Here is a 22,838-nt window from a genome sequence, read left to right on the forward strand (position 1 = left end):
TTCCAAACTTTCGGATAGCAGCAATTAGAACCCAGCAGGGTGATCTTACCTCTGATCCGAAACAAATAGTGGAAACATTCCGGAAATACTATGCTACACTGTATGATGGAGATAAGGTCACCCATAACCAAAAAACATCGGCTGCCCTCAAGAGGTTTCTGTCTGAGGCACAGCTTCCGACCTTGGGCAGGGTTGAGAAGGAGGCCCTGCAGGGTGATTTCACCCTGGAAGAGATCACAGAGGTAATTAAGTCCCTCAAACCAGCCAAGGCCCCAGGCCCTGACGGATACTCAAATTTATACTATAAAAAATTTTGTAAGACCCTAGCCCCTCATCTTCTGAAGTTATTTAACGGTATCCTAGAGGGAGAGCCCTTCCCGACCCAGATGCTCCAGGCGTCTATCTCGGTGATCCACAAGCCTGGTAAGGACCCGGCAGACTTCAAGAGCTACCGGCCAATCTCCCTGATTAATTCGGACATAAAAATCTTCTCCAAACTATTAGCAAACAGGGTGGGTAGTGTCCTTCCAGGCCTGATACATCCGGATCAAGTAGGCTTTATTGCAGGTAGACAGGCAGCAGATAACACCAGACGGATAATTGATCTAATAGATTTGGCAAGACAAAAACACATTCCGTCCATGGTGTTGAGTCTGGATGCCGAGAAGGCATTTGACCGTATCGATTGGTCCTACCTCCGAGAGACGCTGGGGGTGTTTGGGTTTGGGGGCCGCCTTCTTGAAGCAATAATGGCCCTATACGCAGGCCCCACAGCGAAAGTGCGGCATCAGGGCTTCCCTTCCGAGCTATTTAACATTCGAAGTGGAACTCGCCAGGGTTGCCCGCTGTCCCCTTTACTTTTTGCCCTTTGTATCGAACCCCTCGCAGCCCACATTAGATTAAGCCCTAATATATCAGGAATCCAATTGGGGGGACAGCATCACAAAGCTGCGCTATATGCAGACGACGTGATCCTGACCATCTCTAAACCGCTGACAACCCTGCCCAATGTCTTTGAGATCTTGGGCGCCTTTGGCAGGATTTCAGGGTTCAAGATTAATCAGGCCAAGTCTGAGGCGCTCAACATCAATCTACCTAAACCAATCGAAAAATTATTAGAATTAAATTTCAATTTTAAGTGGCAATCCTCCGCTATCAAATATTTAGGGGTATACATCACTAGGGATTATAATACTACAAGATGATGAAGAAGCTCAAGGAAGATCTCAGGGTATGGGCGGGGTACGGGATATCATGGTTCGGCAGAATTCATAGTGTCAAGATGAATTTACTGCCCAAAATGTTATATCTGTTTCAGACCCTACCAATACCTTTAATTAAATCTGAGATCCAAGCCCTTCAAGCTCACATCATCCAATTTATTTGGAACAAAAAACGCCCACGAATTGCAAAAAGCCTACTGACAAAACCAGTAGTAAAAGGAGGACTTTCGGTACCTTGCTTGATGGCGTATTATAAAGCGGCACAATTAGGCCAAATCATTCAATGGCACACGGACCCCACAAACAGAAGATGCACAGAGCTAGAAAGGGAATGTTGTGCCCCAGTGGCACTTCAAGATTTGATCTGGCTACCAAAACAATGCAAGAAAGGCATTGGAACGCCGCTCTGCGCAGTGGCGAACTCCTTAGCGGTCTGGGAGACATCTAAATTTAAAGCTAACTTAACCACCCCCCACACATTAATGTCCCCCCTATGGGGCAACCCGGACTTTGCTCCGGGGCTGTCGAGTGATAAATTTGTAAAGTGGACGCAGGCACGGTACAACCGATTAAAGGACCTGGGGGGTAAGGGATCTATCAAGACGTTCGATTGGTTTAAAGAGGCATCAAATTTCCCAAATTCAGAATTATTTAGATTCCTCCAGGTCAGGGCATTTTATAACAAATTTCCTGTTCGTCCTGCACGAACTAATTTTGAACAGCTGTGCTCCAGACCAACGGACACACGGGGACTGACATCTCGGATGTACAGGGAGGTAGTCTGTCCGGCTGGTAAGGACTCCCCCCGCCTACGATACATGCGACAGTGGGAGACAGAGCTAGGGGAGACATTAGAGGACGACGACTGGAAATACATATTGCAAACTGCGGCGAAAAGTTCAATATGTGTCACATTAAAGGAGAACGCATATAAAGTCCTCATGAGGTGGTACCACACCCCAGTCAAATTATCTAAATTTGTCAAAGGTTATTCGCCGCTCTGCCCTAAACAGTGCAGAGAATTGGCTGACCTTAAACACATGCTGTGGTCTTGCCCAAGGGTGGTCCCGATTTGGGAAAAAATTCGAAACTGGCTGGAAGGGATGCTCGACTTAGAGATCCCCCTGGACCCGTGGCTGTTCCTTGTGGGCAGGCGGCCCCAGGGCATGTCTAGAACAACACATAAACTGGTCATGCATTTTGCGACCGCCACCCGATGCGAGATCGCAGCACTGTGGAAGCAGAATGAGATCCCAATTATCCCCAAAATCAGGAACCGAATTTGGCACGTCTGCCAGATGGAGCAGTTGACGAGTTGGGTCAACGACTCTGGCGCTAAATTTCTAAAAGTCTGGGGCCCGTGGCTGGAACAAACCAACATCCCAGGGGTGGACGCCGCCTCAATTTTGCACTAATAGTATGAAAAATGCGTTCTCCTTGGATGGGACAGACGGGACATAGACGTAGGGAGACGTTATTTAGGGCCACCCACACACTACAATGAGCAACAGGCCTATCAAAGTGAATCTCCAGCTACTTGTAGTCGCTTCAACACCTCACCAGAATATCGCAAGAACGCCCCCCCTCCCTCTTCCCCCTCCACCATACGTCTCCTCCCCAGTCCTGTAAGTCAAGTACGTCCTGTCTTAAATCCCTAATTGGGGTTCGTTTGGTGCTGTCAGTGTCGACAGCTGTTTTCTCATAAAAATGTGGTTTGACCATAATGTACGCCCATGGGCGGTGCGTGTCTGTAGATCGGATTTCCACAAATAAAAATGAAAGTTGAAAAAAAAAAAATACTGATAAATTTGAACAACTGTTGCCATCTTATCCTCTGTTGCATTAATCGCGGCCCATATCAAATACGCGTAACTTTTGTCGGGTTTTTGGAAAGCGGGCTGCACTTGAACACTCAAGCGGGCGGGTCTCTGGAGAATACTGTAACCGAAACTGGTCTTTGTCTTTATTTAATATGAAAAGCCTAAATTGATACATTTTTGCAACCTCTTCCTTCAGTCTCAAGGCCAAGTTACAATGGCACACTGTGGTACAGTATCTTTTTTAAACGAAACACCTGCAAGCCGACACATTACTGATGCGCATGCGCATTACAATTCATGAATATCTGCCATCTGGCGGCCACGCAAAGCATTGCAGCCTATTAAATCCGAACCATTATCAATAAACCCATCAACCACGCGTCAGCCGGGCATGACCCGTGGCTGGGAACGCAAAATGAACGCGGCATGCGCCAGGTGAAGAGTGTCGCATTCCAGGAACAAGCCAGGTAAAAAACGGTGATTTGTTAGAATAAAAGCTGCTGCAACAGTATGTTGTACAACAGTATTTCCAATATCAGTAGCCTTAGGAACTCGCACTTTACACATGTTCCTGCTGTGTTACAGAGTCCCGCAGTAAACTGTAACACAGATTCAATTCAATCCCGCCGCTGCCACCAGTTTATTATAAGCCTGTCATGTTAGCCACAGGGTTATAATATACACCAAATTAACTGGGTTGAATTGAATACAACTGTGATATAATAAAGAGATTTTACTGTTATTCGTTAAAAGACAGGTGGACACACAATGTTGGACAAATAACAAACGGAATATATACACTTACTTAGGAAGGGGACAATGAAAAAAACAGGATTCAGGTTAGCAGTTCATCAGGCATCAGGTATCATTCAGGTAAAAGCATGAAGAACAACGGGCATAGAGTTTACAATCGTTTATATGTGATTTGGGCTCTATCCGTAACATTGGGACTCAGGCATGGGAGAACAATTAACTGGGTCCAATTACCTTTTGCCAGCTAACGTGGGAAGCATCTGGTACCTGCCCCAGATAGCTGACACATGCGCACAATCCTCTTGTCAGAGTCCCATTTCCTGAACCCCACACTAAAAGTTTGGCGTCTGTATGTCTGCCATTTGGGATTCTGGCCTGGGAAACTCTGACCAGAGGTGTGAAGCACGACACTTAATACAAGTAACCACATCTTGCTCTTCCCCGCCCTAGAATACTTAATCAGGGTGGGGGAGACTTTGATCAGTGGGCTTTCTGTAGACACACTGTCACCCCCTGGCCATTATCATACCTTATGGGCCAGTAACTTTCGTGGGCTTTACTGTAGGCATTAAATATAGTGAACTTACAATATTTTATATACATAAATATATTCCGATCGGGCTAAAACTTGTCAGGCCCTCATGCTGGAGGGGACTCTCCATGGTGGCCAACTTTCAGCTTGCTGCGACCATCCGAACCGGAGATACAATATTGGATTTTAAAACAACATGTTTCACAGATTGCATTTCTCCGCCATTGGAGTCAATGGCGGAAACACAATTTAGACAGTCAACCATACTCTGTTCGGTTGATCCGAGAGGGCTGGAAATTGCCATGCAATCATGCTGGTGCTGTGACTGCATGGTGGCCAAATCCCAGTCCTCTAGTCCTCACCGAACCGGAGATAATGGTTTCAGATTTATGCACTTTTGCACTTCGCATTTTAAAACCTAGCAGCTTTCCTCCGCCATTGTGGTCAATGGTGACGACCCTCGTGGTGGGCGCGACACTTTCTCGTGGCCATTGCCCGTCGGACCCGGTTGGGGTCAAGTAAGGGGGTTCCCATGAGCTAGGGGCAAAAAGAATTGGACAGCTAGCTGTCCCAGAACCAGAGTTATGAATTTAATGTGTTTGAACTTGGCCGTGACAGAGTTCCCACGGCACTTTAGCGGTGAAAGCTCTTTCTTGGAGATTGTAGCTATTTTCGGATACTTCGGTTTCGTCGTCATCCAACTCAGTTCTTAGCGAGCGGGTTCGAGGTATTCCCATTGAAATGCATTGCACCATTAATTTCAATGGGGAGCTCCGCTCTTCCTCTCGGGCTCCACCCACTGGTCTTCCTCGGTATAGGGCCAAAACCCTTGAAATCTCCATAGACTTCTATGGAGCTCCAATGGCGACCTATGGTACAGGGCTGCAAATGGGGGTTAAAAAGGCGGGAAGGGGAACAAAGGGCCATAAACATACCAACACTGTTAACCCTTTCCCTCCCGACCTTATCCCAGTGTATGTGCTTGGTGTACACACTATAAGGGTAAACACACATGTAATCAGCGAAATACATTCAACCAAACGGGGGGAACACATATTGTACTGAGGCAGGAGCATAAAAACACATATATGCATTATTCCAGTTAACCCCTCGCCTCCCATACGAGGGTAGGGGTGGCCAGCTGGGGTGTAACCCCTTTATTACCGGGCCAGCCCCCCCTCCATCATCACAGAGGATTTTTAAAGTCTAAGGGCATCATGCAGTAAGCAGCGAAAAAATGCATTAGGCAGTTTAGCAATTAGGCATGTCTTTGGCCTGTTAAACTGGCTGTATGTTGTAAGGGGCGAATCCCTGGCGAATGAATGCGCCACCACCATTTGATGAAATGGCGTGTAACCGGTGGTGGGACAGCTGCCTGGTGAGGAACTGCCAAGAAGCCGTCCCTTGCCGAGTTGTGTTTGCAGCAGAGAGAGATCCGCTGCTCTCTCGGTGCAAACATCAGCACATTAAAAATAATTTTTTAAACCATTTTTATTCATAGTGTACATGTGCAGGGGGTCTCTGGAGCTGAACCGCATTGGTTTCTGGTCCGGGGACCACCTGCTTCCCGAGATACAGACCCCTTTATGAGGTGCCGGTATCCCTCTGCATTTAAAGCTCACGATCACGTGACCGCGGAATGTAAACAAAGCAGAGGGATACCGGCACCCCATAAAGGGGCCTGTATCTCGGGAAGCAGGGGGTCCCCGGACCTAAAACCAAAGCGGTTCAGCTCCGGAGACCCTCTGCACATCTACACTATGAATAAAACACACATATCAATAAAGACTCGTACCTTACCTTTGCGGGTATCTGCTATGGTAGCGAAGCCGCATGAATATTTATATAATAATACTGTACAGTGAGCAGGGGGTCCCCCGAGCTGAACCGCATCACTTTGTGTATCAGGGACCCTCTGCTTCCTGAGTTACAGGCCCCGGAATGTGTGATCGGATGGGCAGTGTCGCCGCCATATTTATAGCGTCCCATACACTACGTGCCCGCAATAAACATGGCGTCCACACTGTAACCGATGCCCCAAACCGGGGCCTGTAACTCGGGAAGCAGGGGGTCTCTGAGCCAGAAATCAATGCAGTTCAGCTCAGGGGGCCCCCTGCTCCCGCACAATATTATTAAAATACATTAATGCTACTTCATTACCATAGCGGATAGCCGCTAAGGCAATGAAGGGGTTAACGCATAATAGCATGTTTATTGGGGACAAATGCCCCCAATAAACATAGCAGCAATACACAACATACAATACAGTAATGGGCAACATTACTATTATCCACAAATGGATAATAGTGCAGTTGTCCATTTAAAATACATACAGAACAATAAAGACATTAAATACATACTGCACCGACACACTTTATTCGAGCAAATACCCAGTATGTACCTGGCAGATACCTGGAATGCGCCGCTCCTCACCTCTGGCAAGCCCCATTGCGTTTGCCTTCCCAGCCTGGGTTCATGCCTGGCTGACGGGCGGCTGATCTGTTAAATGATAATGATTAGGATTTAATAGGCTGCAATGCTTCGCGTGTCTACCAGATGGCATAAATTCATGAATTGTAATGCAGTATATATATATATACTGTGCAGTATTGCAGCCAGCGGGAATAAAATGCTTCAATCCCTGCTTGGAAAATACCTCAATGCACTCGGGCAGAAAACAGTCACAAACCTCAATACACCCGGGTATACCCGAATTCGTGGGACTAGCCGAGCTCGAATAAAGTGTGTCGCCAGTGTATAGCACTCACCCATGTGCGGCTGCCACGATGAAGGCCATCCTCATCTTCATCCTGCCCATGCCCCATCCGCTTCTGCAAAACAGGCACAAGAATAAAAACAACCAATGTAATGTCCCCTAACCCCTTAATCACTATAGCGGTTATTAACCGCTACAGTCATTAAGGGGTTAACCCCCCATCACCCACATACCCTCCCCCACTAACCCCCCACCCCCTGAGGCCTAACCACCCTCACGCACTACCCACAAGGGAGTCCTACCACATACCCTTGGGGCCAAAACCCCCGTCCCCCCAGCACATACAGTACAAGAATGTGCCAAATAACTATTATCCACATAGGGATAATACATAATTTGGCCATTATTAAACACATTAAATACCGTAGTAAAATAAAGAAAATTCTACTAACTTCATCTATAAGAAGGCCCAATCGCCAGCATCATCCTTGTGGTCCGTTGCCAAAATAATAAATAGCCAATACATTTCAATGACATTCACATACCAATGAACCCCTTAATCACCTTATCAGGTACTAACCTCAAAGGTAATTAAGGGGTGAAGCCATCCTGCAATGGCAACACCACTTATGCATAATATCCTCAATGAATTAAAAAGCAATTTCCTAAACAAATCTCATGTAATCATACAATCTAAAGCCTCAAATGCCACTTAAAACATTGCATTTACAGTGTATACATGTAGCATAAAATGTAAGCTACATGTACACGCTGCAAATCAATGTTAACAATACAATAATCCAACTAAAATTGCATTACATCACATGAAGTATACTATGGAATCCAATAAAGTCACCATCAATGAATTAACAGATATGAATTACATCCCTAAACAATTAAAATACCATCTATACCAATTACACAATTAACTATAGCTATCGTTAAAGAGAACAAGTTCACATCATACAAAATAGGACACCAACAATTACAATATACTAAAGCAACCCTCACCATAACCTACAGTACAGCATAGAAGCCCAAAAATTACATCTCTCTAATTATAAAATACATTTAACACACATCTATGCACAGCAGCATAGCCAAAATCATTTACAATACTGCAAATCAAGGTTTTACAACACTATCATTGCTTACCCTGTATGTATATATCGCTCTAGACATACATACATACATACATACATACATACAGTGGCAAGAAATGATATGCATAAAAAAAAATAAACACATGAAAAAGCAAAACAAAACACAGTTACATTAAATACATTTCTTTATTTAACTTACAATTACTTGACCCACTCACCGACTCCCGTTGATCAGCTTACTCACGAACCAATCCACGAACAGGAACCCATAAAATAATAAACCATAAAATAATAAACATTAAAATAATAAAACACGACAATCCCGGGGTCGTCTAGTTGTAATCCATCTTCATCTGTATTCTTCTATCTTCTTCCGGGGTCTTCTTCTCGTCTGCTGCCACGCCCTGGTCTTCTTTCTTCTCCGGAGGTCCTTCCTCCTCAGCGTCTTGCTTGAAAATGAGACGACATAGGCTTTTAAAGGCATATGACGTCACATTTTCGTCATATGGTTCCCTCGGCCCTGATGAATGGCTTTGCTTCAATTGCCTTTAAGATGACGTCATGAAAAGAAACATGGCCGCCCTCACATGGTACGGTAGCCAATCAGAGCGTGGGAAGTCTATCCCTACTCTGATTGGTTCTAGTACCATGTGACAGGCTTTCAATGACGTCATATCCGTTCTTCCCTAAGCCTCTGTCACATGGTCTACTGGAGCCAATCAGAGTTGGGATGGAGTTCCCACGCTCTGATTGGCTACCGTACCATGTGAGGGCGGCCATGTTTCTTTTCATGACGTCATCTTAAAGGCAATTGAAGCAAAGCCATTCTGATTGGCTGTGCTTTCTTTGCCTTTAAGTGACGTCATCATTTTTTTTTCTCGGCCAAAACACATGGTTTTTACGGCCCAATCAGGGCCGAGGGAACCATATGACGAAAATGTGACGTCATAGGCCTTTAAAAGCCTATGTCGTCTCATTTTGAAGCCAGACGCCGAGGAGGAAGGACCTCCGGAGAAGAAAGAAGTCCAGGGCGTGGCAGCAGACGGGAAGAAGACCCCGGAAGAAGGTAAAAGAATACAGATGAAGATGGATTACAACTAGAAGACCCCTGGATTGTCATGTTTTATTATTTTATGGTTTATTATTTTATGGGTTCCTGATCGTGGATTGGTTTGTGAGTAAGCTGATCAATGGGAGTCTGTGAGTGGGTCAAGTAATGGTAAGTTAAATAAAGAAATGTATTTAATGTAACTTTGTTTGTTTTTTGGCTTTTTCATGTGTTTATTTTTTTTATGCATATCATTTCTTGCCACTGTATGTATGTATGTATGTATGTATGTATGTCTAGAGAGATATATACATACAGGGTAAGAAATGATAGTGTTGTAAAAGCTTGATTTGCAGTATTGTAAATGATTGTGGCTATGCTGCTATACATAGATGTGTGTTAAATGTATTTTATAATTAGAGAGATGTAATTTTTTGGCTTCTATGCTGTACTGTAGGTTATGGTGAGGGTTGCTTTAGTATATTGTAATTGTTGGTGTCCTATTTTGTATGATGTGAACTTGTTCTCTGTAACGATAGCTATAGTTAATTGTGTAATTGGTATGGATGGTATTTTAATTGTTTAGGGATGTAATTCATGTCTGTTAATTGATTGATGGTGACTTTATTGGATTACATAGTATACTTCTTGTGATGTAATGCTATATTAGTTGGATTATTGTATTGTTAACATTGATTTGCAGCGTGTACATGTAGCTTACATTTTATGCTACATGTATACACTGTAAATGCAATGTTTTAAGTGGCATTTGAGGCTTTAGAGAAAAACACAAACAAACAAAAATCATAGCGCAACACTGTAGGGTGAGCAGTACTGCACTAATACACACAAACAATTAAGAGTCCTAGCGACAATTAAAAAACTATTTATTAAAAGGAACTATGCCAAGTCAGGCATTGGCAAATACAAAGAACCGCAGGTCATCTGAGACACCAAAATTGGAGCCCTACTTACAGACAGCAAGGCTTAAACTCACATTGGTAGGAACAAGTCCTAGATACAGATGGTCTCCCTGCCGGGTGATGTCTCTGCTCTGTTGCGGCTCCCTGCCGGGTGATGTCTCTGCTCTGTTGCGGCTTGAGCTCCAGACCGTCCCTGCGATGGTAGCCGGAACAGCTCCGGCAGTGGAGGCTGGTGTGCGGGGTCCACAGCTCTGCACCGCGTGTAGACACACGCCTCACTTCCTCCTCCGGAGCAAACGGGAAATCTCTGCGCGCCCACGCGCGATAGTACCCGTGGCCTTAAAGGGACAGCTGGCAGGCTGAAGGGAAAGCTGGGCTCCAATGTCAAATGACCATAAACGTCCAAAGCCAGTCCAACAGTGGCAATGCCACTAGCCCCACCTGCAAGCCCTAAACAACCACCGTTGGGGATAATACCCCCTTCACCCACCCCCACTACCCACAATAAAAAGAAAACACACACACCAGCCCCACACTAACTAAATAAATATACATATATATATATATATATATATATATATATATATATATATATATATATATATATATATATATAACCCCAAAAACACCTATACCCCCCTAACATACAATACAGTAATGGGCACAATGACTATTATCCACAAATGGATAATAGTGCATGTGTCCATTTAAAATACATACAGAACAATGAGGCCTCAGACGCCCTCTCAGATTGAGTTACACACGACGGAGGTTCTTGCTGTTCACCTCTGACCCGCGCATGCGCAGTGACTGCGTTTTACCACATGGGCGGGTCCTTGCATTCCAGGCAACGCTGGATGCATGACAGCCCCTGAGGAAGTAGAGTGACATCTACGAAACGCGTAGGGCTAGTGGCATTGCCACTGTTGGACTGGCTTTGGACGTTTATGGTCATTTGACATTGGAGCCCAGATTTCCCTTCAGCCTGCCAGCTGTCCCTTTAAGGCCACGGGTACTATCGCGCGCGGGGCGCGCAGAGATTTCCCGTTTGCTCCGGAGGAGGAAGTGAGGCGTGTGTCTACACTGGCGACACACTTTATTCGAGCTCGGCTAGTCCCACGAATTCGGGTATACTCGGGTGTATTGAGGTTTGTGACTGTTTTCTGCCCGAGTGCATTGCGTTATTTTCCAGGCAGGGATTGAAGCATTTTATTCCCGCTGGCTGCAATACTGCACAGTATATATATACTGCATTACAATTCATGAATTTATGCCATCTGGTAGACACGCGAAGCATTGCAGCCTATTAAATCCTAATCATTATCATTTAACAGATCAGCCGCCCGTCAGCCAGGCATGAACCATGGCTGGGAAGGCAAACGCAACGGGGCTTGTCAGAGGTGAGGAGCGGCGCATTCCAGGTATCTGCCAGGTACATACTGGGTATTTGCTCGAATAAAATGTGTCGCAGCAGTACACGCGGTGCAGATCTGTGGACCCCGCACACCAGCCTCCACGGCCAGAGCTGTTCCGGCTACCATCGCAGGGACAGTCTGGAGCTCAAGTCGCAACGGAGCAGAGACATCACCCGGCAGGGAGACCATCTGTATTTAGGACTTGTTCCTACCAATGCAAGTTTAAGCCTTGCTGTCTGTAAGTAGGGCTCCAATTTTTGTGTCTCAGATGACCTGCGGTTCTTTGTATTTGCCAATGCCTGACTTGGCATAGTTCCTTTTAATAAATAGTTTTTTAATTGTCGCTAGGAGTCTTAATTGTTTGTGTGTATTAGTGCAGTACTGCTCACCCTACAGTGTTGCGCTATGATTTTTGTTTGTTTGTGTTTTTCTCTTTGCATGGTCTGTCGAGCAAGTGTGCAGATCCCTTGAGGAGTTCAGGACATTCCACTGACAATTTGGCACCAGGTTTTTCTTTATTTTGTGTTATTCTGTTAGTACTGGCAGTATCACCGGGCAGCCAACCTTTATTAGAAGTCATTATTATACTATCACACTGTGTTTTACACTTTAGCGCTAGTCCACAATTTTTTGTTCACCATTTGAGGCTTTAGATTGAATGATTACATGAGATTTGTTTAGGAAATTGCTTTTTAATTCATTGAGGAAGTTATGCATAAGTGGTGTTGCCATTGCAGGATGGCTTTACCCCTTAATTACCTTTGAGGTTAGTACCCGATAAGGTGATTAAGGGGTTCATTTGTATGTGAATGTCATTGAAATGTATTGGCTATTTATTATTTTGGCAACGGACCACAAGGATGATGCTGGCGACGGGGCCTTCTTATTGATGAAGTTAGTAGAATTTTCTTTATTTTACTACGGTATTTAATGTGTTTAATAATGGCCAAATTATGTATTATCCCTATGTGGATAATAGTTATTTGGCAAATTATTGTACTGTATGTGCTGGGAGGACGGGGGTTTTGGCCCCAAGGGTATGTGGTAGGACTCCCTTGTGGGTAGTGGGTAAGGGTGGTTAGGCCTCAGGGGAGTGGGGGGGGGGTATGTGGGGGAGGGTATGTGAGTGATGGTGGGTTAACCCCTTAATGACTGTAGCGGTTAATAACCGCTATGGTGATTAAGGGGTTAGGGGACATTACATTGGATGTTTTTACTCTTGTGTCTGTTTTGATGGGGCATGGGCAGGATGAAGATGAGGATGGCCTTCATCGTGGCAGCCGCACATGGGTGAGTGCTATATGTATTTAATGTCTTTATTGTTCTCGATGATCTCGGTGATTCCTTAGCTCATAAGGGAGTTGACAGAAGGAAAGGGCTGTGTCGTGAGGGAAAGACACAAAGGGTTCAGACCTCTATGCCTGGCATTTTCAAGCAGACACCTACCCGGACTCCACTGACCTGATGGGCTACCTGTGTTAAGGGAGTTCCGGTGACTTGTCCCGCCCTCAGTGACGTGTTTCCGGTCACGGAGCAACAGACGGCATCAGGAGAACCAGCCCATGGTGACGCACAGTATGATGCATAACTAAGGAAGTGTTTGCAGTTTCCCCCGATCGCCACGTGTCTATCAGCAGCCGCCGCCGGATTACACACACTGTTTATCCCTGCCTGTACCTTTTGGACGTCTTGTAAGTAGGATTCCGGTTTTACACACCGGATCCGACATCTGCTCTAGGCATATTCATTGCATTTTATTGTGTTCTATTAAATACTCCTTAACTATTTGTCAGCCTATCTGTCATTGGCGTATGTCTGTCTTGTCTTATGTGTTTAATATTTAGTCCATACTTTGTTGATTTTTCCTCTTGTCTCCCTTGCATTGCATATGATTTTTGTTGCTGTGGAGCTTGCTGTCTAAAGATTGGATCATCTTCCATTGGACACTGTCGCTATTCTTTGGACTATACCATTGTTCCCCCAATTGGACTTTGAGGCGCCGGTCTGTATTGTTCATTTGTGTTTCTTCACTAACTGTGTTTGGGTTAGTTATTCCTGGCAGCCTTGCCTTATAGTATATAGGTGAATTATCACATATTACTGCACAATTGTTGTTTATTTATATACACTGTATAATTAGTATTTTAGCGCTATATACACCATTCTTTTTTCTAGAATAGCTCCGCTTAGCTACTCGCCACTACTAGAATACAGCGTGGCGGAAAATGTTTCATTTTCAGGCGGAAAGTGCCTTCTCGCCTCACCACTGGCGGAAAAAAAAACCCGCCAGCCAAACTGGCGGTTTTTTTGAATCTCGCCACTTTCTCGCCCCTTACTGAATACGGATAGGCTTTTTTGGCGGGAAAGTGGCGAGAATTGCCTTTCCGCCGCTTACTGCATGGTGCCCTAAGTCTAGTATAGTGTGTGGGGAATATAGCTAGTATGAATAAAGTGCAAACTTCTTATTCTATTCCCCATAAACATAAGACTTAGGAAAGTATAAAATGTATGGTTTATTAAACAGTGTGTTTAAAGTACATATATGCTTGTGCACGGTATAATGCGCTGGGTCTTTCTGGACTGATGTTCTGAGTGAGTCACTGGGCTATGAGCTTGGTGCCAGCGTGTCTACTCATCGGACATGAAAGCCACAGAGTATGCCAGAGGTGTGAAGAACATTTGGCAGGATGTTTAGGCTTGAGCACCTATGTCCTGGGATGAATGGAAGTCCTTGGGACTACCATTAGCCTTCCAAGACTGTGAGGAGTCTAAACCAGCGGGTGGCTTCTGAATACCAAATGGCAGAGGTGGCAAGCTTTCGCATGCCCTTGGCTGATTCAGAAGATCTGCTTGCCCAGCTTCAAAAGACTGGCATTGCTCTGATTGGACGGTAGAAAATATCCCACGCTCGGATTGGCTGTAGCATTTCATGAATGAACTCTGAAATTCTATAAGAAACCTTCGGCCAATCCGAAGATCAGATTCTAAGCTCCAGAACATCAGGGGCAAATTTGAATGTACCAAAAGATGTTCTCGAGAAATAGCAGCGAGCCGCCTTCAGAAATTTCAGGTCTAAATATTTTCTAAGTCCAGATTCTTGGGATCAAGTTTTACATATTGAACGTAGCGGTCGCAGCTAGGATTGCAAGCCGAAAATAGTTCCAGGACGTTTGGGTCAAGGGCGCCGGCTTTCCAATAGGAAAACTTCTTCTCCTGCTCCAGTCACATGGTCCCAGCTCACAGTGCAGTATGGAGTCCTGCAGCTCCCGCGCGGGCTCCACACTGACGCTGATGCTGCCCCACCACCCCCGCACCTCTGCTTACCTGTTCAGATGTCGCCGTGGGCTTCCAGCAGGTAAGTAATAGATACTTTTCAACTACCCTGACATTACTCGGATACCCGGCGCCGTGTCCACTTTCCAGCTGCCTGGTCCAGGTAATTTCCAGGTAGCTGAAAAGCCGCCGGGTAATGCCAGGTACCGGGTAGTACCCGCTACCCAGTACATCACTACTCAAGACTGGTAAGTAGGGAGAAATTAGAGAGACAGTAGGAGGGTATTCAGTCAGTGTAGCTACCCATATGCTTTGTTAAAGAGGTGTGTTTAATAATCTCAGCTCTCGTTTTGTCAATGAATTGTTATCATTAGCATTAAAAAAAAGAAAATATCTTAATTGATCTTCTCTGCTGGATCTGCTGGCAAAGGAAAATCAAATGCATCATCACTAAGTAATTTCTCACATTAATTTTCATAATCTAGTATGGATAAAACCACTATATATTCCCCCTTGTCTGCTAGTTTTATTACTACAGAAGAATCCTTAGAAAAAGCTTCTAAGGCTTTTCTCTCAGCCCATGATATTTTATAATTATATTTTACTTTTTTATGTGACAAATATGTAGAAGAATGGTACAGTATCATGCACCAATTTTATTATATAAAACTTTTTCAAAGGTCTGAATATTCAGTAAGGACGTATGTGTTAAATCTTATTTTGTCCATCTACTGTATATCGGGATAACTGCAGTCACTGGAATCTGTGCCACCAAAATATGCATTATTCAAAGTCCCCAATGTCTCCTCCAAAGCCTCTGATGGGGATATAATTGAATCTTTTGAGCAAGAAGACTACAGATCTCCAAACCTGAACACTGAGAAATACCAAAGAAGGAAGTTAGAGACAGGAGTGAAGTGGCAAAGGCCTATATTTACTAAGCTGTGTTATTCAATAACAAACCTTATAGTTCTGGAAGGTGGTTTATGGAGAAACAGCACTTGGTAAATATAGGCCTGATGGGCTAATTCAGGTAGCTTCGATAAGTGATTTATCGACTGTTTTGAGCACTTTTCTAGTGAGTTTGCATGTGTACAGGTAGCTACCCAAGAACAAGGAAACCCATCTAATAGAGTACTCTAAAACCCATGAGTGAAGTAGATATGAATTAATTAAAACTTAATTATAATAATAATCAAATTAAAATAGGGGTGGTATGTACATAAATGACGAACTTACAGTAACAGTAGAGGATAAAATATTGCCAGGGTCTGCTAAGTGTCAATGGTATTGACACTTATTACAGTCGGGGGTTAATTCCCTCTTAGAGTGTGGGCGGTTCCGTATGTGAACACAGCAGTGGTAAATATGTCTGAAGTGTTCAGGGCTTATCCTGTTTCGCGAGCATGCGAGCTTTGTCAAGGCGTCTGGTTGTCGGCAGGGAAGCCTTGTGCCAGAAAAAGTGTATATTAAAGGCGCTAACACCCTAAAAGTGCTTACTAATCAAACAAAATATTCAGTGACTTTTGGTGATAATTTGGTGCAAAATGATAAAGCAAGTGCAAAACATCAAATGTTAAATATAAAATATAAAGTGTCAACCCCCTGCTTATACCCTCTGGTGGGGTTGTCTTCACTCTTCCCCAAAATGCATAACTGGTTTCTCTTGATCCAGGGGGAGGATGGGAGAAAAAAACACACAAGAGAAATACTAAGTGCAGATGTACAAAAATAATGGGAATAATCCCTAGTGAATCTTGGCTCCTATGTACAGCCTACTCACAGAAAAAAAGAGGTTTTCAAGCAGTGTTGATGGTTGTTGGATTGTGGAATATGGAAATGCAGAATAGCTCCTTCACTTGAAGAATACGACCTCAGCAAGAAAGAAGAGGACGAACATAGCACAGATCAGATGATAAAAAACAGTTTATAAGATCCTTAAAAATGCAAACTAACAGTGTTGCTAAATATAAACAGCATATAAGCTATAAAAGCTTTCAGTGACCACTCTCCACCGTTGGAAGCTCCGGCTGGACCACATGTGGACTCGTAGGAGACACCGCTCCGTGGCTGGTCCCCGAGTATAGACGTCACTTCCGGCTCGGTTGCCGTGGTGAATGCAGGGACGCCTTCCTCCACAGTCGCGTCACAATCTGGGCGGTACCACTCTACGCGTTTCACCAATCGGTGATTCGGCTTCCTCAGGAAGGGAAGCCGTGACAAAGCGCGCATGCCCGTGAAATGATCGTCGGCAGGCATAACCTTTCAGACCACACAGAAGTTCTGATGCTGAAGAGGACACCATTGATATTGCCAGGGGTAAGTAAAATGGTTTTTATTAACTTTATTTATGCTTCATGGCTAATGTTGTGTTTAATAATGGGCAAATAATCTATTATCCATATTTGAATAATAGTTATTTTGCCCGTTACTGTACTGTACTGTATGTGTTTGGTGGTGGTGGGGGGGGGGGGGAGGTTGCATTTATTGAAATATAGGCCATGTTTCATTTTTTTAAATACAGGAAAGGTACTGCAGGCTAGCGGGGACCCACGGAGACCACCTGAGGACCCTGGATGCCCACGGGGACCACCTGAGGGCCCACAGACACCTGCAGGGAAGAACCAGGGGACCCACAGATGGGGGGGCCCAGAGACCCGCGGGGACCACCCAAAGGCCCCAGACACCCGTGGGAGCCACACGAGGGCCACCAGACACCCGTGGGGATGACCCAGGGACCCCCAGACACGTGCAAGGACCACCCATTGTCCCCATTGGGGCCCACAGGGACCCCTGGGGACCACCTGAAGGCCCACGGAGCCTAGTGGGAACCACCAGAGGGCCCCCAGACACATGTGGGAACCCCCCAGGATGCACTGTCGGGCCTACGGACACCTGTGGGGACCACCTGAGGACCCCCTTTGGTCAGTGATATTAAACCTGTGTGTAAAAAAATAAATAAGGGTTTTATGTGGGGCACAGAGGGTGGGTGGGTTGTTTATTGTTGTTTATTAAATATTGTAATGGTTTATTGGGGGCCTAGGAGGTGAGTAGTAGGGCTGTTGTATGTATTTTTTTTATTGTGGGTAGCGGGGCAGGGTGAAGGGGGTATTATCCCCAAGGATGGGTGTTTAGGCCTACCGGGTGGGTAGTGTGGGAGGGTATGCAAACCCCTTAATAACTATAGTGGTTACTAAGTGCTAAGGTGATTAAGGGGTTAGGGGACATTAGGGGACACCGCCGAGCTATAGTAACATTCCTATGCTTTCAAAAAAATAAATAAATGTAATGTATGTTAAGGGGGTAAAGTGGTTGTTGGGGACACATGGGGTGGGTGGATAGTACATATGGAAAGGTTTATTGGGGGTAATTGCCACCAATAAACTGCTATTGGGCTTTAACCCCTTCATTGCTGTAAGGAATCCACACCTCAGTTTACTGTTTACCTTGCCTTATAGACATGTGCAGTCCTGGAACACTCCCCCTGGTTTCTACTGCAGCTGTGCAAGCTATCACTGCAACCTAGCCTTGTACTCACTCATTGGAGCAATGCCCTCACACCCTCCTCCAGGGATTGGCCCGCTGGCCTTTAAGTACTGCATCCCCACAATCCTTCACTGCCGAGCATAATCCTTCCTGGATTGGCCACCTGTCTTGGCCACCTTGTTGCTGTTTCTTGTTCTCTGTTCCTAGCCCATGTTCCTGGTTCCTGTGCTGAAGCGTTGGATCGCCAGCGTAACTTCAGCTTCCTGTTTCCTGAGGCCTGTTGCCCTTCCCATAGCAGAGGCCTGTCTCTGGTTCCTGGGGCCTGCTGCTCTCTCTCCATTGCAGAGGCCATGTCCTGGTTCCTGTGCTGAAGCGGTGGATCTCCAGCGTAACTTCAGCTCCTGGTTTCCTGCAGCCTGCTGCCCTTCCCATAGCAGAGGCCTGTCCCTGAGTCCTGAGGTCTGTAGCTCTCTCCCCTCGCACAGGCTTGTTCTGGACTCCTGCGCTGAAGCATTGGTTTACAAGTGCTGACTGGCGTGTGCCCACTCCGGTCAGCCTACTCCTTTCTGAGACCGGCGCCATGGGCCGTGGATGCCGCTCGCGCAAACCCCGTTCCTGACCTGCAGCATTTTCGCTGACGCAGGAAGACCTACTTGATCTCCTGTTGCCGACTCCCTGCTTGGACTACGTTCTCCCTGATGTCTCCGATCCTGACCCTGGCTTGTCCACTGACTATGCTGCCTTCTCCAGTCTCGATCCTGCTATGTACGACTATGAACTGTGCAATCCGGATCAAACTGCGCGGTCTAAGGTCAGTGCTTACTGTATACAACCCCACCTCAGCCACGCTGGTATTGTCCCAGATTTTTCCAGGCAAGTGCTCGGATACTCGTGGCTGCATCACTAAACAGTTTTAGTGAGAAGTCATATCCCATTGTACTGTATATAGATATAGATTTAATAAAAAGCAATTACAACTGCGCCAGCCTTTATTCTAAAGCGGATGAAACCGAGCCGCTCTGGTAACCGCGGCCAGGCGCGCTCTGTTTTCTTTTTTTCCTGTGCGGTTTTCACTATCTAAGCGTTCGGATTTTAGCGTTGTCTGCAATACCGTCTAGAAACTAAGGTTGGCGATCGCGAGCTGTTGTCTTAAAAGTCTAATAGCAATTCAACCTACAGTACAGCCGTACATTTCTGCAAGTCTGTGTGTGCACGCGCAGTAATTGTAAATTTGAAGATTTATATTTGAAGCAGAGATTAATTAACGATCCGAGTTCATAATGTATACTGTAGTATGAGGCTCCTCAGGGTAAAGAAGTACAGTATGACAAAAATATAACGTTACGTCTTCTTCCAAATATAAATTATCACATTTCATATGTTTTATTTATTAATCCATACTTTTTCTAGGCTTGCTCTTCTTTTCATACTGTTTTTATTTTATGCGCATGCATGTATATCTCATTGGAACATTGTCGGTGTGCAGGATTACTGTAGTTACTGTAGTAAACACAAGAATTTTGCGTTTCAACAAGGTTCCATGAGGCATTTAGTACTGTACTGTACAGTATACTGTAGGCATGTGCATTAAATCAATACAGTATTAAAACAATACATACAGGTATAGAATGCACATCATTTATACTGTGGATTAGATACATACTTTTTATTTTTGGGGTATATTATACAGTATGTAAAAAAGTATTATATACTGTATGAAAACAACAGCATTCAGTTTAAGGTTTTCTATAAAGCTCACAATTATTCTATCCTAATCAATAAAAATGCCACTGTCACTAAATTGTTGCCTCCAGTACAGTACTTGGAGTTTTAAATCAGATTCATCAATGCGCAAGCATCGTTACAAAAAGCGATATTATCCAACGAAATCCCTCCATTTGCTGTTCTCTGCCTGATGACAAAGTTTATTTTCTGAGGAAAAATAAAAGTATTACTGGTACCGTACTGTACAGTATGTTATATTTTTCCATATTTGGTACACCACCAGCAAAATCCTGCAGGTTTGGTATGCCAAGTGATTGAAGTCTATTCAGGCAACTGGAGGGGGGGGGGGATATGATTAATGGTATTAGTAAAAGGGAATCCTACTGGATTTATGAGTTAAAAACCCTGTCCCCTTTGGGATTTTGACCTTGGGGCTTTTTTAGTAAGTTGAATTGTATTTGTGTCCTTTGGACGCTTTTTATTTTGTCATTTGGCCCCCCTTAGAGATATTGTTTGAGGCGAGTGCAATCATTGTAAATCAGTCTAGTTGATTTGTGATCTCTGACTGCTTATCCTTTGACTGCTTTCCTTTATACATTCAAGTTCCTTTTTATTATCCCCTTTTCTACTATCCCCCTCTAGTTATTTCATTGTAACACTGGTATTATATGTTATGGTATTGTATTATGGTGTATTCTTTATGCTGTTTTTTGTTTGTATATTTGTGTGTTTGTTACTTAATAGCTCAGTACTGATGCATTATAGGATGATTGTTTATTGTGTTAATTGTTTTATTGATATAACATGAGTATATATGTATGTGCATGCTCTCAGTTCCCATCATGCCCCTGATGAAGTGACCTAGTGTCATGCAACGGGTAGGGTGGTTCTTTGTATTGAGATGATCACTTGTGTTGATTTGGTCTTGCTATAAGTTAGCATTGCTGGCTTTGTGAGCTCCTTGGTCAAGTTTCTAAGGACTTTGGAGGTATCTTTCATTATAGCGCTTCATGCGCAGTGTCTACCGGTGTTTACCAGGACATTTGACTCACAACGCATGCGCATTACGTCATCCGCCGGCAACGGCACCAGCAGGTCTGAGATCGCGCCAGCAGGACACACGGCTCCAGCGCGTGAGGTTTGCAGACGCCTTGTGAGGTCCCTCCATTGATTCCAACTTGTATTCCATGTGCAGCTTTTGCTGCTATCTGCTGATTTACCTTTTACTTTTCGTGAGTAGGATTTCAGTTTTAGACCCTTCCGGAAGTGATTCTCTATCAGTGTATGCTTCACATTTGATTGTTATCGCATTAATCATTTTTTTATTAAATGTATCAGTTTTTACTGTAGCTATTTTGTTTCCATGTGTTTGTAATTTGTTAGTGTTTGTCTATTTGTTTATTAGTTTGTTTTGCAGTGTTGCACTATGATTTGTCTTTCTTATCCTCACATGTTATGAGACATCAAGCAAGTTACCTTTGGATTTCACTTGGACTGTGAGGGCTGGACAATCATTGGTTAATCACTCAGGTGATAAAATTTTCATCCAGGCGCCGTTATATTGTGTTTTTCTTGTTACTTTGCTGTGATCTGTGTGGATCATTTATATCTGGCAGCCTAGTCCTTAATTTAAGGTTTATGTAATTATTTTTAGCAGTTGTCACTAATTATATTCAAGCATTAGCGCTTTCTATACACAAATCCCCTTTTTCCATTACTGGTACCGTACTGTACAGTATGTTATATTTTTCCATATTAAATTTATACCATAACGTTTTAACTCCAAAAAAATAAAACAAAGTTGAATATTATTTAAATAGTTTTATTGTTTCATTGTGCAACCTTTACTGTATAAAATTTCACATAAATTTCTTGGGGGCCGTCTCTTGTTCACGTACAGATACAGACCCCGTTATGGGGTGCCAGTATCCCCCATGCTTTTAAAGCTCCCACGTCACGTGATGTACACGCATGTGCCTTAATGTGATGACACGCATATGCGTTTAAACAAGATTCAAATGAGACAAATAGTAGGCGCATGCGCCTAGTTGTCCACCAATTGTTCAGTATCTACTGTAGAAGCTGCTCAGCCAATGATATTGCTGGACTACATTTCCGCGAATTGTGACTAAAATAATAGAACTAAATAACCATAAGCAAAGCGATTGATTATAGGAGAACGGACCGATGTGAAGTAACTAATCGCTTGACTGTGCATTGGTATTGATATTTTAAAAAAAAAGAATAAATTAAGGCAGCTGTACTCACCATAGATTTTGCCAATCGGTTGGCGTAGATGACAGGTGACAGTCCCGGATTCTTGATTATACACGTAGATGACAGGTGACAGCGGGCCTGCTACACCTGTAGTTGACAGCTGATGAAGCTGGAAATCTTTTTGATACATGCAAGCTTGCTGGTATCTGTATGTCAAATCCTGCTCAGGCTGCAGGTATCCAGGCGGGGACAGATAGCAAGAGTTGCCGGTCAGCAGGTTTTCACTGACGGTCGGACCGTTATTGGAAGCCGGTGCTGGCGCTGGCGCATTGCTGGCCTGAGACTGACGATTCTTAGTTGGTTTTACCATGACCTTTCGCCTTTTGAAGTCTCCATGATCAAAGATACTGGAAAAATCTGTTGCAACACAACAATACCCTCCTCTAACTCCGGGTGCATGATCAATACGAAAAAACACGGATCGATACATAACTTTTTCCTTATTGCACGCTTCCACACACGAGCATCTGGTGAAAATTTGTAAAAGTCATAATTTTCCATAAAATATTGATACATTTGACCAACTGTGGCCATCTTATCATCT

Source organism: Ascaphus truei, chromosome 16 (genome assembly GCF_040206685.1).
Source record: "Ascaphus truei isolate aAscTru1 chromosome 16, aAscTru1.hap1, whole genome shotgun sequence".
Lineage (NCBI taxonomy): Eukaryota > Metazoa > Chordata > Amphibia > Anura > Ascaphidae > Ascaphus > Ascaphus truei.